Genomic DNA, 20,891 nt, shown 5'->3' with positions numbered 1-20,891 from the left:
CTTGTCCTGAGAGTTGGCGCCTCCGTACCAGGCAGGGATGCAACTGGTCAGAACGCTTCCCACGGTACCCCTGTAGAAGTTTACGAGTCTTCGGTGACATCCTGAATCTCCTCAGACACCTCACCAAGTATAGCCACTGGCGGGCCGTCTTTGAGATTGCATCAACGTGGAGGATCCAGGACAGATCCTCAGAGATATTGACCACCCAGGAATTTGAAGTTCTTGAACCCCCTCTCCACTATTGAGCCCTTGATGAGGACTGGGTCATGTTCCCCTGACTTCATTCTGAAGTCCACAATCATCTCCTTGGTTTTGCTGACATTGAGCACAAGGTTAATGTCGTTACACCACTCAACGAGCTGATCTATCTCCCTTCTGCAGGCTTCTTCATTGCCATTCTGCCCACAACTGTGATGTCATCGGCAAACTTGTAGACGGCATTGGAATTGTACCTGGCCACACAGTCATGGGTGTATAATGAGTAGAGCAGAGTGCTAAGCACGCATCCTGGAGTGCACCCTCATTCTTGCTGTATCCTTGAATAAAATTACACTGGACAACAAATTTTTTCAAAATATTTACTACCTGGACAAAAATTAGGGATTATGGTTGACAATTTCAAGATAATTTCAATTTACTGTATCATGTTGGAAGTTGAAGAAATATTCAATTAGCTTTTATTAAATTTGGCATGTTTAATCAATCATAATTGCATTAGTTCAACAAAAAATGTTTTGCCGCTTTTTAAAAAATTTGGACTCAGCATCTCATGCCTCGTGTGTCAGTGTCTAAAACTGTTCAGGAAGCAAAGTCTTCGTTGTCCAGTGTTATGACTGATCTTCCCTGACACTACTCCATAGAACCGGAGAACACTACAGCACAGAAACAGACCCCTTCGGCCCTTCTTGTCTGCAATGAACCATTTTTTGCCTGGTCCCACTGACCTGCACCCAGCCCATAGCCCTCCGCACCTTTCCCATCCATGTACCTGTCAAAATTTTTCTTAAACATTAAAATTGAGCCCGCCTTTAACACTGAGTTAGAATTTAACATAGAGCTCGGTCACATTTCTGAATGGTAAGAATTTGAACCATAGCAGCTTTCAGTTCAGCTAATGATTGAATTCCTTGATACCGATTCTCTTGAAAACCGTGAATCTTTTGAGTCTTGACCAAACTCAGTGACTGAATCTCCATGGCTCTCCAAAACCTCCCCCCACTTCTTTGTGAAGAGATTTCTCCCCATCCCTGTTGACCCTGGAGAAAGTGGTTCCTGGGGCTGCGCATCCCACCTGGGGGAATTAACCTGTCAACATTGATTCAATTAGATATCCTCCAGGGGAGTACAAATGTCACCTGCTTTTACCATCCCAGGAATAAACCAGATTTGCACTCACTCATGCACAGGTAAAGAGATCTGGCCTGTAGATAATTCTATATTTTAACCACTGAAACTGGTATATCCTACGTACCCCTGAAACCCTCTGGGATCAGTTGAAGACTACCATACTGCAATCCACTGAAGAGGTACTGGGCTTCTCCTCCAGGAAAAACAAGGACTGGTTTGACGAAAACAGCCAGGAAATCCAGGAGCTGCTGGCAAAGAAGCGAGCTGCCCACCAGGCTCACCTTACAAAGCCGTCCTGTCCAGAGAAGAAACAAGCCTTCCGTCGCGCATGCAGCCATCTTCAGCGCAAACTCCGGGAGATCCAAAATGAGTGGTGGACTAGCCTCGCCAAACGAACCCAGCTCAGCGCGGACATTGGCGACTTCAGGGGTTTCTACGAGGCTCTAAAGGCTGTGTACGGCCCCTCACCCCAAGTCCAAAGCCCGCTGCGCAGCTCAGATGGCAAAGTCCTCCTCAGCGACAAGATCTCCATCCTCAACCGATGGTCAGAACACTTCCAATCTCTTTTCAGTGCCAACCGCTCAGTCCAAGATTCCGCCCTGCTCCAGCTCCCTCAACAGCCCCTAAGGCTAGAGCTGGATGAGGTTCTCACCCTGGATGAGACATATAAGGCAATCGAACAACTGAAAAGTGGCAAAGCAGCAGGTATGGATGGAATCCCCCCAGAGGTCTGGAAGGCTGGCGGCAAAACTCTGCATGCCAAACTGCATGAGTTTTTCAAGCTTTGTTGGGACCAAGGAAAACTGCCTCAGGATCTTCGTGATGCCACCATCATCACCCTGTACAAAAACAAAGGCGAGAAATCAGACTGCTCAAACTACAGGGGAATCACGTTGCTCTCCATTGCAGGCAAAATCTTCGCTAGGATTCTACTAAATAGAATAATACCTAGTGTCGCCGAGAATATTCTCCCAGAATCACAGTGCGGGTTTCGCGCAAACAGAGGAACTACTGACATGGTCTTTGCCCTCAGACAGCTCCAAGAAAAGTGCAGAGAACAAAACAAAGGACTCTACATCACCTTTGTTGACCTCACCAAAGCCTTCGACACCGTGAGCAGGAAAGGGCTTTGGCAAATACTAGAGCGCATCGGATGTCCCCCAAAGTTCCTCAACATGATTATCCAACTGCACGAAAACCAACAAGGTCGGGTCAGATACAGCAATGAGCTCTCTGAACCCTTCTCCATTAACAATGGCGTGAAGCAAGGCTGTGTTCTCACACCAACACTCTTTTCAATCTTCTTCAGCATGATGCTGAACCAAGCCATGAAAGACCCCAACAATGAAGACGCTGTTTACATCCGGTACCGCACGGATGGCAGTCTCTTCAATCTGAGGCGCCTGCAAGCTCACACCAAGACACAAGAGAAACTTGTCCGTGAACTACTCTTTGCAGACGATGCCGCTTTAGTTGCCCATTCAGAGCCAGCTCTTCAGCGCTTGACGTCCTGCTTTGCGGAAACTGCCAAAATGTTTGGCCTGGAAGTCAGCCTGAAGAAAACTGAGGTCCTCCATCAGCCAGCTCCCCACCATGACTACCAGCCCCCCCACATCTCCATCGGGCACACAAAACTCAAAACGGTCAACCATTTTACCTATCTCGGCTGCACCATTTCATCAGATGCAAGGATCGACAATGATATAGACAACAGACTCGCCAAGGCAAATAGCGCCTTTGGAAGACTACACAAAAGAGTCTGGAAAAACAACCAACTGAAAAACCTCACAAAGATAAGCGTATACAGAGCCGTTGTCATACCCACACTCCTGTTCGGCTCCGAATCATGGGTCCTCTACCGGCATCACCTACGGCTCCTAGAACGCTTCCACCAGCGTTGTCTCCGCTCCATCCTCAACATCCATTGGAGCGCTTTCATCCCTAACGTCGAAGTACTCGAGATGGCAGAGGCCGACAGCATCGAGTCCACGCTGCTGAAGATCCAGCTGCGCTGGATGGGTCACGTCTCCAGAATGGAGGACCATCGCCTTCCCAAGATCGTGTTATATGGCGAGCTCTCCACTGGCCACCGTGACAGAGGTGCACCAAAGAAAAGGTACAAGGACTGCCTAAAGAAATCTCTTGGTGCCTGCCACATTGACCACCGCCAGTGGGCTGATAACGCCTCAAACCGTGCATCTTGGCGCCTCACAGTTTGGCGGGCAGCAACCTCCTTTGAAGAAGACCACAGAGCCCACCTCACTGACAAAAGGCAAAGGAGGAAAAACCCAACACCCAACCCCAACCAACCAATTTTCCCCTGCAACCGCTGCAACCGTGTCTGCCTGTCCCGCATCGGACTTGTCAGCCACAAACGAGCCTGCAGCTGACGTGGACTTTTTACCCCCTCCATAAATCTTCGTCCGCGAAGCCAAGCCAAAGAAAAGAATATGGCTACAGCAAGTAAGAATTTCAGTGCATCGATAATATTTGGAACAAAGACACTTTTTCCTTTATTTGCCCATATGCTCCACAGTTCTATATTTGTAATCAAACAATTCACGTGATTAAAGTGCAGATTGCAGATTTCATTCCTTATTTGTGTACATTTTGGTTTGACCATGTAGAAATTTCAACATTTTTTATACCTAGTTCCCTCATTTCAGGGCACCGTAATATTTAGGTCTGTACATTAAAGTAGTCATGTTGCATAAGTCTTGCCTGCAATGACTGCACGAAGTCTGTGATTCATAGACATCACCAAGTGTTGAGCATCTTCTCTGGTGCTGCTCTGCCAGGCCACTACCGCAGCCATCTTCAGCTTCTGCTTGTTTCAAGGGTTTGTCCCCTTAAGTTTCCTCTTCAGCAATTGGAAGGCATCCTCAAATGGATTTAGAGCGGGCATTCAAGAATTTTCCACTTTTTAGCTTTGAAAAACTCCTTTGTTGCTTTAGCAGTCTGTTTGGGATCGTGGTCTTGCTGTAGGATGAAGCACCATCCAATAGGTTTGGAGGGATTTGCTCGAACTTAACCAGATAAGACATTTCCATACATCTCAGAATTCATATTGCTGCTACCATCTGCATTGACATCATCAATGAAGATAAGAACGCCAGGACCTGTGGCAGCCAGACATGCTCAGGCCATAACACCCCCACCACCATGTTTCACAGATGACGTGGAATGCCTTGGTTCTTGGGCAGTTCATTTACTCCTCCTCAATTTGCTCTTGCCATCACTCTGATGCAGGTGAATCTTGGTCTCATCCGTCCACAAGACTTTTTTCCAGAATTTTGCAGCCTCTTTTAAAAACTTCTTGGCAAACCGTAATCTGGCTGTCCTGTTTCTAACTAGCGGCTTGCATCTTGCAATGTAGCCTGTATTTCTGTTCATGAAGTCTTCTGCGGACAGTAGTCATTGACACATCCACACCTTCCTCCTGAATAGTGTTTCTGATCTGCCAGACAGGAGTTTGGGGATTTTTCTTCATTATAACGAGAATTCTTCTGTCATCAGCGGTGGAATCTTCCTTGGCCCTCCAGTCCCTTTGTAATTATTGAACTCATCATCTTCTTAATGATGTTTGGTAATCCTAAGGTTTTGGTGATGTCTCTTACCTTTTATTCTTGTTTTTCAGCCTAACTCTCATCCTTATGTTGTAAAATTGCAATTACAGACTCCAAAGGTGATCAAACGTTTAGAAGCAAACTCTCTTATACCTCCGTTAATGAGGCAATTAAACATAACTGAGTAATCACAAACACCTATGAAGCCAAATGACCCAGACATTATGATGCCCTGAAATGAGGGGACTTTGTATAAAAAGAGCTGTAATTTCTACACGGTCAAACCAAATGTCTACAAAAAACCTTGAATAAAATCTGGAATATGCACTTTAAATACATGTGAATTGTTTGATTATAAATTTAAAATTGTGGAGTATAGGGCAAATAAAGGTTAAAAGAAAAGTATTTGTCCCAAACATTTATGGAGGGCCAATAAACTCCCATTGTACATTATCCCAGCTGCTGCCCTGCCAGAACCTTATCTAATTGTAGTGAAGTATCTCTATTCCTGAAGTAAATCACAAAATTCTGTAGACACCATGGTTGAACTAAAAGCACAAAATGCTGGAGAAACTCAGCAGGTCAAACGGTGTCCTTTATCTAGCAAAGGGAAAGATACAGCACCGACATTTCAGGCTTGAGCCCTTCATCGAAGTATGAGAAAATGCCGGCAAGCGTCTGAACAAACCCTTTCATTCCCAAGATCATCCTAGTGAAACCTCCTTTGCTCCCTCTCCAAAAGACTTGCAGTTCTTTATCACTAAATCCTGTGTCTCTAAGCCCCAACAACTGTATACAGATTGCAGTGGTGCATGATGGCAGCGCAGCCAACCTTTCCCAGGGTAAATTCTGGGCATGCCAGCAATACCAAATTTTCTAAAAAAAAATATGCAGGCAGACAGCACAGTTACAGGCCACGAACCTGTGCCCCAATTGACCTACAACCCCCGGGAGAAAACCCATGCGGACACAGAGAGAACGTCCAAACTCCTTACACACAGCACAGAATTTGAACCCCATTCCCGATTGCTGGCGCTGTAACAATGTTGAGCTAACCATTATGCTAATCAAGCTTCCCTATGATCCCAAGAAAGAAAGCCCAAAATGTGATTGAAGCTCTGTCACCCTGTCTCAACTCGAAGTAACGATTTTACCTCCTCCTTCTGACTCTGAACCAAAGGAGCAAAGGACCTGTACAGTCCTGTGCCCCAGCAGCACCTCCATTCCTGAGCCTCCACCTACTTCCATTCGTGGATCCAAAACAAGACCACCCTCAACTACTTCACTCACCAGAGAAACAACTATCCCAATCCTATCCTCACCATCATTCCCAATTCCCAACCAGCAGATGTGCCACTGGCTGCTTGAGCCCCGTGCTCTGAACTCACCCCTTAAAACTCCTCCAAGATATTTCCTAAAACCTCAAAAGTAAAACACGAAAGTCTGCAGACACCGTGACTGAAGTAAAATACAAAGCTGGAGAAACTCAGCAGGTCCACAGTGTCCTTTATAGAGCAAAGATAAAAATAACCAATGTTTCGGGCTTACTTTGATAAAGGGTTCAAGACCGAAGTGTCGGTTCTGTATCTTTATCTTTGCTCTATAAAGGACGCTGTGGACCTGCTGAGTTTCTCCAGCGTTGTACTTTGATTTCCTATGACTTCACCCATGCACTATTTGGTCTCCAGTGGTGGTTGACTGTCCAACCCTGTTTCTGATTCCTCACAGGCCTCTCTTTTCTCTGTGGTGTGGTGTGGATGTTGCTGACAAGGCCAGCATCCACTTTCCATCCATAAATGTCCCTGAATCAATAGCCAAACACATTGGTGGACATGGGCCAGACAAGGCAATCAATGCAGGTTTCCGGTCTATTCAGAGATTTTATGGTTACTGTTGCAGAGAGTAGTTTATCTAAAAATACCCCAATAAATTAATTACTTTAATATAAATTCCCCAAAGACTCAACTTGTCTCTCTAGACAAATGATCCTGAATTCCATCTGCTTGTGCAACAACCACTCTGCTTCCACATCCTTTGAACGGTTCCACAACATTTTAAGTTCTATATCAATGCCCAGCACCTTAGAAGGAACAGACAAGATGGTTGTCAAGTAGCTGAGTAGGAAAAGAAACTGAGAATTGACAGCAAGGCTAAAGGGCACTTGACTGTTAGCAGTAGCAAAGCAGCATTGTGTAGTCTGCAGAATGTACAGTAAATACCTCAACTGTGGCCACGCCACTGAGGGGAAGGAGCAGACACAGGGCTGGCCTCACACCACCTTCTCCCTACACATTGTTGGGCAGACAGCTATCCACTCTCTATAGTGGGTTTGAGGCACCCTCAAAAAATCTCAGGTCCATAATCCTCACTGGCATCATGTGTGGTAGAACTGAGGGAGCACCACACTATGGGATGGGCCATGAGGGTGTGCACCACACTCTGGGAGGGGTGACGAGGGAGCGCCGCACTCTGGAAAGGGTGACAAGGGAGTGGCGCACTCTGGGAGGGGTGATGAGGGAACACCGACTCTAGGAAGAGTGATGAGGGAGTGTCCCACAATGAGAGGGGTGATAAGGGAGTGCCACAGTGTGGGAGGGACAGAGAGGGAGAGCTGCATAGTGGGAGGGAGCATTGCACAATTTGAGGGGGGGGAGGCCAGTGAGGGAGTGCTGCAGTGTGGGAGGGGCGATAGGGAGTGCTGCATTGTAGGAGGGGCAGTGAGGGAACTCCACATTGTAGGAGGGACAGTGAATGAACTCCGCATTGTAGGAGAGCAGTGAGGGGGTGCAGTTCTGTGGGAGGAGCGGTGAGGGAGCCTTGCACTATGGGAGGGGCGTTGAAGGAGTGTTGCACTGTGGGACAGGCAGTGAAGGAGCCCCATACTGTGTGAGGGGCGGAGAGGAAGCACCATTTGTGGGAGGGGCAATTTTGAGGGAGGATCCTTTGTTTCGGAGACTATTCTCAGGCAGTGCCGTGGGAGCGACAATATTGAACGAGCATCATGCATTTGGAGGGGCAGTTTCCTGGAGCCCTGTTCAACAGTAGGATTCAGCTGCACAGTGGCTAGGATCAGCGCCATCTTTTGAACTGGCAACGCAAGAAGCTCAATGCATGGCAAGCACCCACTACCTAGCAACGGCCTCCCACTACCGAACAAGTTGGGGTGGAAACTGAAGGCAGTGCAGTATCACTAGCTCCCGGAGTCACAGGCCACAAGCTGACTGACAGGCTCTATCACCCCAGCTTTTGCTAACTGAGGTCAATGCTCAGGATGGAAAGGATGTGTTCGGACAAGGAGCTCCCAGCACGAAGAGTATCAGTCCTGAAGCACAGCTAGCATTTCACCTGGGAACCCTCACCATTCAAGAACAGTCCACAGTACATTACTGCCCCCAGGTCCTCTATTTCAGGGTCATAATGCAGGCTGTTCCAGGCACAGCAAGCTACTACAGACAGGGAAATCAAAGTCAGCTGCTTTCCTGATGCTGCTGTGGGGACACTGTCTCCTTTTTCTTGTCCAGTCAGCACCAATGGATCTATTCATTCTAACTGAGAGGCAGCCAGACAGGCTCCCAAATTCAGGGTCACACAACATGAAAACACTGGCCATTAACTGCACACTGACACTCATCCTGTTTTTATTCTCCCCTCCATCCCATCTGTTTCTCTACAAACTCGAGCACTGGCCCTCTGGCAGTGCAGCACTCCGTCAGCACTGCCCCTTCCACCATGTGACATTCTGACAATATTGCCCTGCCCACAGTGTGGAGCTCCCTCAGCATTGCTCTTCCCACAGTGTGAAGCTCCCTCTGCACTCCACCTCCTAGAGAGTGGCACTCCCTCAGTACTGCCCTTCCTACAGCGCAGCACGCCCTCAGCATCTCCACTTTTTAAAAACTTTTTGGTGGTAAATAAATACCACCCCTTTATTATTCTTAATCCAAAAGTTACAAGTTACAACTCCGATTGTCCAAAATCGGATTTTCCAAAATCCTGTTGTCCAAATTTTTTGAACCTGGAAATGATGTCTCTTCAGCTCTGAAAATATTTTCAGATAATTGAGGAATTTCATAAAAATCAGAAATCCTTATTTATCCAAAAAATTTCGAAGCCGAAATGACGTCATTTTTTGCCTCTGAAATTTTTCGGATAAATGAGGATGTCTGAAACAATCAGAAATGCTCAGTTATCAAAAATTCTTTTGGAGCCAAACTGATGTCACAGGTTGAAAAACGTTTGGAATTTTGGAAAAACCTCTGAGTAGAATTTCGAGTTTTTGGCGTTGGATTTATCTTATTTTGTTTGTTTTGTTTTTTTGTTGAAAATTAAACATTATTTTGTGATAAAAAAGCTCTATTTGCTGTTATTACAAGTGATTTGCTGTTTTTAATAAAACTGACCAGTTATCTGAAAATATCATTTATCCAAAGTAGGCCGAGACCTGACCATTTTGGATCATCGGAGTTGTACTGTAGAACATTAATTTACAATGTAGGCTATTTGCACAAAACATTTTGAAAGTCGAGGTGCCTTCGCTCCCCACCATTGGCTTTGTGCATTTTCCAATTGTGATAGTTGAGGGCAAGTATCATGACCCCATTCTCATCTTTCAGTGATGTGGAAGAATTCCTAGCAACAGAGGCCGTTGATGTCACTGACCCAGTGCGACTCCTGTTGGTCCCAGGTCTTTCGGAAGATGGGTCCAGCATATTTACAAAAAAAAACTAGACCACTGTATGAAACTATATTCCAAAACAGGGCAGTCTTATGTTGATAACTCAGTTCTCCTCAGAGTACACCATCCCAAACTCCCCATGTTGAAACGAGAGTCCGAGATGAGAGTCTTTTAAAAGCAGCAGGCTTCTTCTGAACAGGAAGTCTACCTGAGAACTCCCACACACAAAACCTCCTTTCGATTCAAATCCCAGCCAGTGCAGACTGTGACTTCTGCACCGCCGATCTCAAAGTGTGGCCCCTTCCACAGTGAACATATCCTAGGTCAGGTATAACTCAGACTCAGCCAGAGCAATGATGATGGGAGATTTTCTGGCTGTTTAACCATGCTAATTAAAACCTATGGTAGCCAATGGTGTATAATATTAATAACGTTACTACAAAACATACAAATAACCATTTACCTGATTCTGGAAGTCAGTGGGGTATTTGAAATAACAAATACAGGGTTGAGAAAAATTGGTTGCTAAATGCTGACAAAAAATAGAGGAACAAATCTCCTGGTCAATAGTGATTGGGTCACAACTCTCCCAGGCCTGGCTTGTCAAGATCTATCATTCCTGAAGGATCACAAGCCTGTGTTTTAACTGATCAAATCCATATTGCTAGATTCCTCTTTGACATTTGGCCAACAGCTCCATGCTGTCTCGCGGAGCAATCCCACCCCCCGTGACCTATTGTAGGTACATTCCATCAGCAATCTCCTCCTCCCCCAAATTGTGCACACAGGGGTACAATTTACAGCAGTAAGTCTTTGGGATGTGGGAGGAAAGGGTAAGTCAAAGGGAAAACATGGAAACTCTCAAGAGTGAAGAGTTTGCATGTCCCTGTTAGAATTAAAGGCAAAGTTAAGAGGTGTAGGGAACACTGATTTTCAAGGGATATTGGTGATCTGGTTAAGATGAAGAGGGAAGTGTATAGCAAGTATAGGCAACAAGGAGCTAATAAGGTACTTGAAGAGTACAAAAAATGCAAGTAAATACTCAAGAAGGAAATCAGGAAGGCAAAAAGACATGAGGTTGCTCTGGTAGATAATGTGAAGGGTAACCCACCAAGGGTTTCTACAAGTATATTAAGAATAAAAGGGATAAAATTGGTCAGAGTGGTCAATTATGTGTGGAGCCTCAAGTATTGGGGGAGATCTTAAACAGTTTTTTTTCCATCACTATTTACTCAGGAAACTGGCATAGCGCATAAGGATGGAAAGGAAATGTGTCATGGAACATATAGAGATTGAGGAGGAGGAGGTGCTTGCTAACTTACAGTGAATAAAGGTAGATAAATCACCTGGGCCGGATATGATATTGCCTCAGACCTTGAGGGAGATAAGAGTAGAAATTGCAAGGGCCCTGGCAGATATATTCAAAATGTCCTTAACCACAGGTGAGGTGCCAGGGCAGCTCAAGTTGTCTTGTTGCTAAAAAAAACCTCCAAAAATAAACCAGGTAATTATAGGCTGGTGAGCCTGATGTCAGTAGTAGGTAAATTATTGGAAGGAGTTATGAGAGATAGGATATATAGGTATTTGGACAGCCATGGCTTGATTAAGGAAGCAAGGAAGTTACCAAGAAGGTAGATGAAGGAAAGGCTGTGGATGTTGTCTACATGGACTTTAGTAAAGCCTTCAACAAGGTCCCACATGGGAGGATAGTTCTGAAGGTTAAGATACTGGGTATCTGTGGAGAGGTTGTAAACTGGATTTGAAATTGACTGAATGGGAGAAAACAGATAAGTGGTAGTGGATGGTTGCTTCTGAGACTGGAGGTCTATGATTAGTGGTGTGCCTCAGGGGTCCGTGTTGGGACCATTGTTTGTTGTATATATCAGTGATCTGGATGATAATGTGGTAAATGGAATCAGCAAGTTTGCTGTTACTGGAGCGCTGGACAAAGTGGCAACTCTCTGTCTGCCTTATGGTAGACAAAAGTTAAAGAATTTCATATATGTTACATTCTAAATGTAGTGTTATGTAACAATAATGGAACCTTTACTTTTACACAAAGATAGGTGGTTTTGTGGACAGAGGAAGATTTTCAAAGCTTGCAGAGGGATCCAGACCAACTGGGAGAATGGGCCAAAAAATGGCAGATGGAGTTTAATGCAGACAAGTGTGAGGTGATGCATTTTGGAAAGGCAAACCAAGGTAGGACATACACAATAAATGGTTGGGCACTAAGGAGTGTGGAGGAGGAGAGAGATCTGGGAATACAGATACATTGTACCTTGAAGGTGTTGTTGCAGGTGAACAGGGTTGTAAAGAAAGCCTTTGGTATCTTAGTCTTTATAAATCAAAGTATTGAGTATAGGAGTTGGGATGTTATGTTGAAGTTGTTTAAGACATTGGTGCAATTCTAGTCACTTAACTACAGGAAGGATATCAATAAGATTAAAAGAGTGCAAAGAAGATTTACTAGGATGTTGCTGGGTCTTCAGGAGTTGAGTTACAGGGAAAGATTAAATAGGTTAGGACTTTATTCCTTGGAGCAAAGAATGAGGGGACGTTTGATAGAAGTTTACAAGATTATGAGAGGTATAGACAGAGTGGATGCGAGGAGGCTTTTTCCACATAGATTGAGAGGGATAAATATGAGAGGTCATAGTTTAAAGCTGAAAGGGGAAAGGTTATGGAGGAACATTAGGGGAGTGTGAAATGAGCTGCCATTTGATGTGGTGAATGCAGACTCAATCTTGTTTTAAGAATAAATGGGATAGATACATGGATGGGAGAGGCCTGGAGGGTTATGGAATGGGAGCAAGTCAATGGGACTAGTGAAATAATGGTCGGCTTGGACTAGAAGGGCCAAATGGCCTGTTTTCTGTGCTGTTGTGTTCTATAGTCCATGCAGACAGCGCTGTAGGTCAGGACAGAACCCAAGTGAATGGAGCTGTGAGGCAGAAGCTCTACTTGCTGAGCCTTCGCATCACCCCAGTCTCCTCTGGCCAGATGTTGATGCATAAATTCAGATCACATCAAGAATGGAGGTGTAGTGGACAGCGAGGAAGGGTTTCAAAGCTTGCAGAGGGATCTGGACCAGCTGGAAAATAAGCTTCAAAATAGCAGATGGAATTTAATGCAGACAAGTGTGAGGTGTTGCACATTGCAAGGACAAACCAAGGTAGGACATACACTGTAAATGGTAGACATACACTGTGAACTGATGAGTGCAGTAGAACAAAAGGATCTGGGAGTACAGATACATTATTCTCTGAAAGTCACGTCACAGGTATTTAGGGTCATAAAGAGAGCTTTTGGCACATTAGCCTTCATAAATCAAAGTATTGACTATGGGATGTTATGGTAAAGTTACACAAGATATTAGTGAAGCCAAATTTGGAGTATTATGTGCAGTTTTGGTCACCTAACTGCAGGAAGGAAATCAATAAGATTGAAAGAGTACAGAGGATATTTACAAAGATGTTGCCAGGACTTAAAGAACTGAGTTATAGGGAAAGATTAAATAGGTTAGAACTTTATTCACTGGAGCACAGAAGAATGAGGGGAGATTTGATAGAGGTATACAAAATTAGATGTGTCTATACGGAGTGAATGCAAGCAGGGTTTTCCCATGAGTTTGAGTGAGATAAAAACTGAACAACATGAGTTAAAGGTGAAATGGGAAAAGTTTAAATGAAACATTAGGAGGAACCTCTCCACGCAGAGAGTGGTGGAAGTGTGGAACGAACTGCCAGCTGAATTGGTGAATACAAAGTCAATTTTGACATTAAAGATTTGGACAGTTGCATGGATGGGAGTGGTATGGAGGGATAGGGTGCAGGTCAATGGACTAGGCAGAAAAATAGTTCAGTACAGACTAGAAGGGCCAAAAGGTCTGTTTCTGCGCTGTAGAGTTCTATGGTTTTCTGGGAACCTGGAGATAGCATTGGCCACTCAGATCACCCATTAAGCTGCACACAGTGACCCTCCTTGGAGACCTTCCTTATTGGCTGAAATCAAGGTCTGATATTCAATTAGTGAGACAATTCACAGCCCAGATAATTCATTGGTTAGTATTAATGTTGAGGAAGACAAACAAAAAAAAAGCAATTGATGGGAATAAGCACAGATCAGGAAAGACTGCTCGTTGGGAATGGAGGGATGAGACCTTCCAAAAGATACCACAAAAAGGCTTGTTCCAGAGACCAGACTCAACACTCCAACAATTTCAGACAATCACAGGATATTGGAACAGAAGTAAACCCATTACCCTATCGAGTCTGCTCCATCATTCTAACCATGAGCTGATCCATTCTCCCACTCAGCCCCACTCTCCGCTTTTCTCCCCGTAACCTTGATGCCCCGACAAATCAAATACCTGTCAATCTTTGCCTTAAATGCACCTCACTTCCTCAGTCACCTGTGGCAACAAGTTCAATAGACTCACAACCCTCTGACTAAAGAAAATTTTCCACGTCTGTTCTAAATTGACGTCCAAGAATCCCTGACCATGAGAAACATTCTTGTCACATCTACACTGACAAGGCCTTTCAGTATTCAAAATGCTTCTATTAGGTCCCCCCTCGTCCTTCTGTACTCCAACAAGTACCATCCAAGAGCCAACAAATATTTCTCATACGCGAACCCTTTCATTTCTGGTATCATTCTAGCAAATCTTCTCTGAACTTCCTCTGACTCCAGCACAATTTTCCTCAAATAAGGCACCCAAAATTTTACTCAGTACTCTAAATGAGATCTCACTAGTGCTTAAAAGAGTCTCAAAACTACATCCTGCTCTTATATATTGATATACAGTATATTTATCGCTGATAAATTCTGACTGGGAAATCAGGAGAAACTTCCTTTCCCGGAAATTTAGGAGGAGGGGTTGATGGCATTCCATATAAAATGAGGGCTAAAAACAAAATTAGAGAACCATACAGGGAAGAAAGGAACTGAAGGAGGTATTTGGAGAATAATGGAAATGGTTAGGGAGAAACAGCAGCATGAAACATAGGAGCCTAATGGCTGGTTTCGGGCTCAAGTAACTACTGCAAAGCAAGAGTCCCATTGCTGATGTAGCTGCTTTGCCATGGGTGTAAGGCAGGGAATCTCTGAAAGACCACAGGACAGATGTAATTGGGTTCAGACCATTGATGAATTTACAATCCATGTTTTTAATTCCCTGCAAGGACATTGGTGAGGCAATGAGGACAGACAAATCTGCAATGCCAATCACTTCTGAGAGTGCCCTTATCATCCTCAACAGAGGGAAAGCATGCACAGGACAGTTAGGAGTGAGGGGGTGCGAATTAGGGATGGAAAGGTGGTTTTAGGAATTGGGAGACGGACTGAGGAATTGCAGAGGGTAGTAAGATTGGAGAATTATAGCTTGAGTGAGAGAAAGGGAAGGGTTGAGAGAGGGAATGATTGGAAAGGGTTAGTAGGAGGGTAGAGGTTGGAGAGGCAGTGAAGAGATGAATGGGTAGGGGGTTGGGAGAGCAAGGGTTGGGAGAGGGGGTGAAGGGTTTGAAGAGAGGTGGGGTTGAGTCAGGGGTCATGAGGTGGCTCAAATCAAATGGGCAGAACAGCCCTGGAACCCAGCCAACTCCCATTGGCTCAGGTCAAGGTGAACAACCCCTCACCAGAAACGTCAATCTCCTGCAATGAAAAGGTCATGGGTTGAAACCTGACCGAAAGCCACATGTTAGAGCAGGCTAAGTCAAGGTGGGCTTTGAGGATGCTCTCAGGGGAAGGAACAGAGAGTAGGAGGTTGAGGGAAGGAATTCCAGTACTGGTTCAGACACCAGTGATAGAGTATTAAGGATTGGGAATAAGTAAGAGACTAGAACTGGAGGAGGGCAAAGATCTTGGTAGGAAATAAAGCTGGAGAGGATACAGAAATGGGATTGAGGGGCTAAGGAGGGGTGGGGGTAGAGGCAGCAGAGAACATACAACGCAGTAACAGGCTATGCGGCCCACGAGGCATTACCTCCCAATTACACCCAATTGACCTTCAATCCCTGTACATTTTGAAGGCTGGGAGGAAACTGGAGCACCTAGAGGAAACCCATGCAGACACGAGAGAATGTACAAACTCCTTACAGACAGTGCCAGATTTGAACTCGAGTTGTTGGCGCTGTAACAGCATTGCATTAACTGCCACTAACTGTGCCACCCTATCTGTAGACATGGTGGGGGGGGGGGGGGGGGGGGGGTTGGTTAGGTACCGGAGAGAGTCACAATGTTAGGAAGGATGTAGGCATTGGTGGAAGTGAGAGAGATAGGGAAGGGTGCACAGGTTGCAAGAGGTTACAGAGATAAAGGTAAAGGTCCCATTATTGTCACATATACTACATTTAGAATGTAACTTTGTCTACCATAAGGAAGACAGAGAGTCAACACTTTGTCCAGTGCACCTCAAAGACCAGTGCTCTAACCACTGAGCTATCAGAGGGTGAGACGATGGAAGAATTTCAAGCAGTACTGACACACAAGAGGACAATGATCAAAACTAGAGCACACACACACCAGTGTAGACTGAGGGTTGGGAACCAGTCAGAAAATGGTCTCTGAAAGTAAACAGGGCATTCTGAGGATGGGAGGCTCTGGGGACCTGAGGCACAACTCTTTTTCATGGAGGGCGGTGGGTAATTAGATCGAGCAAGCAATAAAGATGATTATAATTACAATGTTTAAAAGACATTTTGACAGGTCCATGGATAGTAAAAGATTAGAGGGATATGTTCTGGACGCAGGCATGCGGGATGATTTCATACAGACAACATGGTTGGCATGATTGAATTAGGCTAAAGGTCCATGTGTAACTATCAGGATTTATGGATGTCAACACATGGTCAAAACAGCCCGAGTTCAAGTGGTGGAAAAATCTTCTGATAACAAAGATGGGCTCCCTCTTACACTGATCTCTTTGGCATTGGAAATGAAGATTCAAGATTCCATTTTTTTTATGAAGGACCCAACTTAATTTTCCCTCTCTGGCTAGTATGAACAAGCCCAATGAATAAATTGTAGAGGAGAAAATCATGTCAGTTGCAGGCTCCTGTTCAGACTCACCTTGCACAAGGATGAGCCCCACATAATGTGACACACAACTCTCTGAGCCAATGTTTGATTGACCAGCAGCACACCAACTATACATTCAACGTAACACAGGATGCAAATGATTCTCTTCTGTCCCCTTCGGATCTGCATTCTAAAGCAGGACTGTTTAATATTTTGCTCGAATAAAAGTGCCATACAGCATGAAATAGGCGCAATACATCCACATGCATCTTTTTGTCCATTGACATTGAAGGTAAATGGCATTCATTTCAAGAAGAATAGGATACAAAAGGAGGGGTGTGTTGCTGAGGCTTTATAAGACACTGGTGAGACCTCATTTGGAGTATTGTGAGCAGTTTTGGGCTCCTCATTTAAGAAAGGACGAGGGTTCAGAGGAGGGTCATAAGGATGATTCCAGAATGAAAGGTTCATTTGACAGCTCTTGGCCTGTACTCATTGGAATTTAGGAGAATGGGTGGGGGGGGGGGGGAGGGGGGAATCTCATTGAAACATTTTGGATGTTGAAAGGATTGGACAGTAGGTCTAGAAAGGTTGTTTCCCATGCTGGGAGAGTCTAGGACAAGAGGGTACAACTTCAGACTGAATGGCATTTGTTTAGAACAGAAGTGCAGAGGAATTACTTCAGCCAGAGGGTGGCAAATCTATGGAATTTGTTGCCACTAGCTATTGCAAAGGCCAAGTCATGGGGTATATTTAAGGCAGAGATTGACAGGTTTTTGATTAGCCAGTGTATCGAAGGTTATGTGGAGAAGGCTGGGCAATGGGGGTGAGTGAGAAACAGGATCAGTTCATGACTGAGTGGCAGGGCAGACCGATGGGACAAAATAGCTTCTTATGGACACCAATTCCCAACTGCTTGTAATTTACTTTGCATATCTAAAAGTCTCTTAAACATACTATCTGATGCAACTGCCTCCACTAGTAATGTGTTGCACAGATCCACAACTCTTGGGTAAAAAAATATTTCCCCTCACATTCCCTTTAAAACTGCTTCTTCTCACCTTTAAAAATAAAATAATACCGACATAGTGAAGAATCAACAAGTTACTGGTAATCTAAAAACAGACAAAGCCATCGAGACTGTACTTGTTAATTAGGTTCTTGGAATATATCTTGTGTGGTGCAAAATTCTCAGATACACCAGGCATTTGAAAATTTCCCAAGGAGGAAATGCACTTTGGATGATTTGAAGAGGAACTTTACTCATGAACCACACTAAAGACGAGCAGCTAGAGTGGTGCGGGGATGCAAAGAGAGGCCTCACAGGTCACAGCTGTTATCATTGAGAATCCAGATAACTGATTCTCACTTCTGTCCCTGGTGGATCGACTTTCAGATAATTAATTTGTGTCCCTAACATTTCAGATTGTAGAGAGAGAGAAAGTCCATGCAACAATCAAAATGTAACCTAATTAGTTTGAGATTCAGTGATGCACCAATGACACAAGGTACAGAGAACCATTGACATTGCTTTCAGACAATGAAGGAAGGGAGGTAGGCAGGCTTAAGGCATTTACAGCAACCAATTGGTTTGCAAAAAAAGGACATATATACCTAATGAACAGGCTTCATCGGAATCATACAGTACAGCTAATAATAGTTTACTTACAGTGTACTACAGGAACCAGACTTTAACCAAGATTCAGAAATATGCATAACCATTGCAACTCCAAATTATATTAAACAGTCTTCTTTTTGGCTATGGCCCCCTTAGAACTCTGCTCAAAGTATATGGGCCTCCTTCCCTGTTTAGTTGGTTTCTTCCATACTGACGGCATAAAAATATTTTATGGTTTTAGTCCGTGGATACCCTTAAATGTGGGGGTGGGTGTGGTCCATATGTCCCCCATTGAGAATGGCTGATTTACAATTGAAAGTCTAATATTCTGTCTGGGCATCCTTCAACTGGATGGCATTAACGTTGTCTTCGTCCTGTTACAGACCCCCCCTAACTCCATCTATCTGTATCAGGGGTGGGCAACCTACAGCCAGTGGGCTGGATATGGCCCAAAATCTAAACTTATCTGGCCCATGATCTAAATTCATCCCTACAGCGCCACTGCACCCACCCCCCCACCCGACTCCAGTCCGATGCCACTGAAAAATCATTGCGGCCTGCCGTTCAACCACTGACTCACCATCTGGCCCACGCATGGTAAAAGGTTTCCCCCCACTCTGTATTTCTCGTTTTCCTTTTCTCTCTGTCTCCTTTCTTTCAGATCTGCATTCAGAGCCACTCCCTTCCCCTATCAATTCTCACCTTTCCTCTCCTGTCCTATCCATGTCCAATTATATCACCTTTTGACTGTTGGTTTGTGCTCTTCCCCCTGCCCTTTCTTTCCTTCTTCCCAGCCATTTTATTCGTACCTGCCTTCTTTTTACTTATACCTTAAAGGGCTCAGGCCCAAAACACCAGTTATATGTCTATCTCGTATGAACAATGCGAGATCTGCACCATTTCTAATAGCCTACAGATATGATTTACCATATAAACTCGTGTAATGGTTGAGTTTTTTGGACCAATCTTTCAGATCAAAGTTGGGGGGGTTTGACTTTTACACAGGTCATACTTTTGCCCGTGGTAAGTACCTGCATCGTTCAAGGCGTTTGGAGCTTGAATGGGCGGGATGGGGTGACAAGTCTGTGTTCAGGGCGCCAGGAGCTTGGATGGGCGAACTGCCAGGGCCTAGGAGAGAGTCTGTGGCCAGGATGTCGGGAAATTTGGTAGGAGGGGAATTTTGGGCGATGAGCCACGGTCGAGGCGTCGGGAGCTCGGATGGGCAGCTGGGGCCTAGGAAAGAGTCCATGTCTGGGGCATCTGAAGATCTAGTGGTCAGGCGGCCATGGTGAGGATATGCGGGCGGGGTGTCGGGAGCTTGGAGGGACAGGCAGCTGAGGTGAGGGTTCGTGGTTAGGATGTTGGGAGGTCTGATGGGTGGGTGGTTGGGCATTGGAGGCTTGGACAGGCAAGTAGCTGAGGTGAGTGTTCGCAGTTGGGGCGTCGGGAGCTCGGATGGGCAGGAAGTTGGAGAGACAGGAGCTCCAGTGGACGGACAGCCAAGGCGAGGGCTCGCGGTCGTGCTGTCAGGAGCTCGGATGGGCAGGCGGCTGGAGCCAAAAATGGGGAAGGGGTGGGGGAAAGTGTCAAATTACATGGGTCATACGGAAAACACGCAATTTCGGGACAAAATATGGGGTTGACTATTACACAAGCATATACAGAAAAGATTTGATTTAAGCATTGCACTACAGCAGTCTACAGACTCTATCCAAACACTACTCTATAGCAGACTACAGTATATTTAAATAGTCCACTACAGTAAGAGTCTATGGAGACTATTTAAATGGCACATCACAGCAATCAAACCATAATAATCGTCAGAATTTGGTTACTCCAACAAAAGCTGGTTATTGACATTGGAAATAGAAATAAAAACCCAGTGTGATATAAGTGTGGGATGTTGACATGTTGATGTACAAAGTGACCCGGTTACCCTTTTACACCAGGAACACAATCAGATGCAGCGAACAGTTGAGAAGGCAAATGGTACGTAGGCCTTCATTGTGAGAGGTGTTGAGGACGACAACAAAGGCACTGCTGCTGTGGTGATGTGTAATTACACCACTAGGTCACCAGGAGTCATCCCGGTGACCTTGTATATAAAGCAGTCCAGAGCTACAGTCTAGCCTTCCAGGTTTGTCTTAGTGTACACCTCTTAGTGTACATATTAGTTTATTAAAGCTGTCTTATACTCGCACTGGTGGTGTGGTTATTGTCAGTACAGCTGTGATTAGGATGAGTTGAAAATCCCCATTATTTCCCACAGAGGGTAGGGAGCAGGATAATATAAAATACTAACAATGAGGTTAAAATCAGGCCGGGTTCTGACACCAGTGTGTTCAAGTTCAAGATCAAATTTATTGGCAGAGTACATATGTGACATCATATATAACCCTGAGATTATTTTTCCTGCCGGTGAGGCAGAATTTCTACTTACCAGTAGTACAAACTGTACTCAAGAAAAAGATATGTTTAAAAAAGAGAGAAATGTGAACAAAATGTAAACAAATGGACTGCAAATACAGAAAAAATAAATATGCAATTGTAGCCGACTGCTACAAAGAGACACACACACTCGGCAGTGTGGGAGGTTAAGCTCTGAGATTTATTATTGAGGCTGGAAAGTCTCCTTTTATACAATTGTTTGATTGGCTGACATCAG

The 20,891-nt window shown here is 44.8% G+C and overlaps 1 protein-coding gene across 7 annotated transcripts in view; it reads right to left on the bottom strand.

Annotated features, from left to right (window-relative positions):
• Nucleotides 1–20,891, bottom strand: part of LOC138754984 (disks large homolog 4) — a 264,622-nt gene that overhangs the window by 99,265 nt on the left and 144,466 nt on the right. The window lies entirely within an intron of this gene.

The sequence above is a fragment of the Narcine bancroftii genome, chromosome 2 (assembly GCF_036971445.1).
Source record: "Narcine bancroftii isolate sNarBan1 chromosome 2, sNarBan1.hap1, whole genome shotgun sequence".
In the NCBI taxonomy this organism is placed as follows: domain Eukaryota; kingdom Metazoa; phylum Chordata; class Chondrichthyes; order Torpediniformes; family Narcinidae; genus Narcine; species Narcine bancroftii.
The sequence above is the reverse complement of the archived record's forward strand: the minus strand, read 5'-3'. Positions and strand labels throughout refer to the sequence as shown.